Consider the following 4,778-nt stretch of genomic DNA (forward strand, 5'->3'; position numbering starts at 1 on the left):
ATTAAAGAAAAATTGGAATGTCACAGTATCATCACCACACCACCAGCACCTCCTCCACACACCACCAACACCACACAAATACCTCCATCACCACCACCACCACACATACACCTCCACACTCCACCGCATAGACTCCAAACACCACCACACAGACACCTCCAACATCATCAACACCTCCATCCACCAACAAACACCACACAGGCATCTCCAACACCGCCAACACCACCACCATAAAACAGACACATTAACATACACCACCACACATACTCCACACACCACCACACAGATAGCTTCAACGCCAACAACACCTCCACACACCACCAAACACCACACATACACCTCTAACACCAGCACCACAACACAGACACTTGCAACAACACCATCCAAACACTGCCAACTCCAACAACACCCCCACACACTAACAAACATTGCATACACTACTCCAACACTACCAACACCTCCAACACCGCCACATAGACTCCACACCCCACCACAACACAAACACCTCAAGACACCGCAACATAGACTCCACACCCTAACACACAAACAACTCACACACCACCAAACACCTTACAAACTTCACACACCACCAACAACACCTCCACACCTCCATCGGCACCACCAAACACCAACACCTCTAGGACCAACACTGTTACCTCCACATATTCCATCAAATTATAAATATGAATACCACCTCCACACATTGCTATCAATAAATCAAGCACACCCTTTCAGTCAATTCTTAGATTCCCACTCAAAACTAATGGAAAAGACAAAACCACAAGCGAAGTACATACAGGGCACTTGAAACATTGCTATCAACCCACTAAGCATCCTCCTTCAACCATTTCTCAAATTCTCACCGAAACACCAAAGGTACACATAAAATCCTATTTCAGCAGCCACACACTCGCAAAAAAGAATTCCAAATTATAAAGAAAACGCCACAAATCAAAAAAAATCAAAATTTTCACTTAAAATTGCAAATGAGAAAGCCACAATACACATTTGACCAGCACCCTCACACATATATATCAAAAAAATTCCCACTGAAACACCAAAGCTAAGGAAAACCCCCATTCCATCAGCCATACAGTGCACCAGAAACATTGCTATCTACAAACCAACCACCCTTCTTCAATTGTTTCTCAAATTATCACTGAAACACGATAGGTAAAGATGAAACCACATTACCTCAGCCACACATTCACAAAAACAAAAAATCTAAATCATAAAGACAAAGCCACAAATCACAAAATCAAAATTTCCACTTCATACCAAGGCTGAGAAAGCCACAAAATGCATTTTAACACCACCACCACACATTACTATCAACAAATGAAGCACCCACTTTCAACTATATCTCAAACTCCCATTGAAATACCAAAGTTAAAGAAGCCCCATTCCATCAATCATACAGGGCACCCAAAACATTGTTATGAACAAACCGACCACCCTCCTTCAACCATTTCTCAAATTTTCACTGAAACACCATAAGTAAAGATGAAACCACATTCCATCAGCTACACAGTCACAAAAAAATCCTAATTATAAAGCGAAAGCTGTAAATCGTAAAATCCAAATTGTCACTTCAAACCCAAATTTTCCAAACCGCAAATGAGAAAGCCAGCCACAAAACGCAAAGATAAAATTATTTCATAAAAAAATATAGGTTATCCTGTGGGATGATGAAGAGCACGGTAAACTAAAGAGAGATCTGAAGATCAGAGAGAAGAGGGAGAGTAGAGAACCAACATGTTGCAACCAGAAAAAGATAAAAGGGGAGAGGGAAGAGGGAAAGGACAAAGGCAATATATTGCCACCAGAGAGAGTCGCGAGAGAGGCACAAGAGAGAGAGAGGACTGATCAAGAAAGGAGATCGAGAGAGATGAGGCTAGAAGAATGCGATCGCGATCTAGACAGACGAGGGCCAAAGAGAAGATCGCGTAGCTATAAACGTGACGGGATAAAATGTGGGCCACAGGGTCGAACCCGTGTCCCTCGTTTAACAAAAATTATCGTAATTAGTTGTTGCACCACACTTTTCAAACTCATCGAGTTGCGGTTCCTCGCCGCACTACGGTGAAGAAGCTGCCCCAAATGGGGCCTTAGCATCTATTTTTGCTTCATATGTTCTACATGTTACCTTCTTATATGTACACTGCATATACAACCACAAATGCCATAGAAAAAAGATAAAAATGACACGAATAACATAGAAAATAAAGAAAATATCTCATCTCTTTCCTAACACATCATGTCCTATGATCATCTATGAATAATTAGATGGATCAAGAAAATAATTAACAAAAATATATTTAAAATAAAAAAATCTGTAAAATGGAAAAAATAATGGGCTAACCCTAAGCCAAAAAATAAATATATTAATCTAAAATTGAAACTTTAAATATCGTCCTCCCTTCTTCAAAATTAGGTAACACGGAGTATAATGTAAAGAGCAAAATTATTGAAAATATCTTTTGTTTTATTCTAAAGTTAAAAATATGAAAGTGTTGGTGTGGAGTGTGATAGAGAAGAAAGGAAATAGACTGAACAACTAGAATGGATAGATTACTTAAGCTTCCAAGAAGCATCAAAGACGGTTGATTGGATTTTTAGGAGATTGTGATGCAGGGAGAATCTTAAGAAAACATGAAAGAAAATTTTAAACCACTATAATGTGGATTTCAAGAGAAATAAGATTTTGAATTCGAGAACTCTAGGTCAAAATGATGAGAGGTAATTAGAAATATCCCTTCATTAAAATAGGAATGAAAATGAAACAATTCAATTTGGTTTACGGCTACAAGATATGGGAACATCAAAATCATCAATTAGAATTTTAAGTGACCAGAAAAAAAAGAATTTGACGATATGCTGTTGACCAAATAGAATATTTAAGTAGTCGGAGTTCTAAATATTTTTATGATCTCTATAGTTCATAATATGAAAAGGAGATTGAATAATATTTATAAATTAAATGAGTGGCCTTTTGGCTCTTAACCAATAATATGATTGAATATTTTATAATTTTATGATAGTCAATGCAACCGATTAGGAGGCTCTCCTATATTCAAAAAGTGATTAGATGATGTAATGCCTTAACCAACTCAATGACTTAGTGGTGCTTAGACTAGATTTGGCGCTAAGCTAATAACAAACAATGGTGTCATGTCAACTATGAGTAACAAATACTTTGAAAATAAAATAATATATTGTTTTAAATCACTTAACGACTTGAACCCCAAAAAGTTAACGAATAGCAATTTAGATTGTCTGATTCACCAAAACAATTATGGATTATTTAAGGACCAAAAGACATAATTAGTCTAATTTGTTCTTATGAATTAGGATCCTTCAATATAATAGGAAATTTAATATAAGGCAAACAAACTGTGTAAAAATGAAAAAATTTTAAGAAGATCTAATGATGTTATTGTGTTGATCAGGGTAAAAGATGTCACGAGACTCATCAACTGCCTCCCTAACAAACTAGAGGAGTGGTGTTGATAGCGATAATCATTGTTGCTACACCTAAAACATAAATGAGGCAATTCAATCAAGGCCTTGAGTTGATTAGGCCTTGTCTAATTCAATCTATCTTGAATAATTCTTGTCACAGATAATACAAAATGAACGTGTCAACGAAATTATCATGACAAAATAGAAGCTATAAAATTATGGAGTCTTATTAAGCCCAGAATTGAATTTTGAAAATGCTAATAAAAAAAGTATAAAATTTGCCCAAAAATTTTATATTTGATAAATTTGAAGAGACAAAACCTTTGATAATTAACCACCAAAGCTTGCAGCTTGTTAGATGTTTTAAGAAAAAAGGTGGGCATTTCATTCCCCAAGGCTTTTCAATCTATGTTAACACTAAGTGTCAATTTAAGTACGTAATGACAGCATTGGTTGTTATTTAAAAATAATTTTAGTTGTGCTGTGACGTTGGTGCCATAAGTACTATTATTACTGAGCGGCAAATAAAAAAAAAGTTCTTCACCTAATACATAATTTAATTATTGCAATCAAATCCTATTAGATAAGTCTTAAATAATTTCTGACGTAGAAAAGTAATAGGCCGCACTATTTTAATCAGTATTGACAGTACATACCTTGACTTTCTTTTATTGACCCTTGTACATCAAAGTTAAAACTAGATCATGACAATAATCTCATCAATATGATAGCTTTTTATAATTTTCTGTTTATCTTTAAAATTATCATAAATATCATACCTTTTTCTTACAATTTACATGATTAAAACATAGCACAGTAATGGAAAGATGTTAAACATCCCCTTTTTTTGGCCAAACGTCTGCTGGCTTCAATTGACGAAAAAGGCCAATTTCATCCAAATCTTTTATCCACAACGCAAATAAATTAATCCAAAAATAACTAAATTTAATTCCCCATACCCACACGGCAAACCTCCCCGACCAATTCCTCCCCAGAAACAAAAATCCAAAAGAGTCGAGATTCAAATACAACGGCTTGATTTTCAATTGCTTCCACTCTCCTCCAGCCTCAATCCACCTTTAATGTTGTACCCTACAAATCGCACAAAATCCTAACCATCTCACCAACGCCCTTACCATACATAACTCACTTCCCCTTCTCTCGGATCTCTAATGGCTTCCAACATCTCCCTCTAATGTCCTGCTTCCCCTTTCCGCGACGCTGGACCCGCAAAAAACAGCGCCTTTTTACCCAGGAAGAGCTCGAGTCTGCAACCTCAGGCTTCTCCCCCTCCGCTCTCCTAGGCCGTGGCAGGC

This window comes from Phalaenopsis equestris, unplaced genomic scaffold (genome assembly GCF_001263595.1).
Source record: "Phalaenopsis equestris unplaced genomic scaffold, ASM126359v1 Scaffold000863, whole genome shotgun sequence".
NCBI lineage: Eukaryota > Viridiplantae > Streptophyta > Magnoliopsida > Asparagales > Orchidaceae > Phalaenopsis > Phalaenopsis equestris.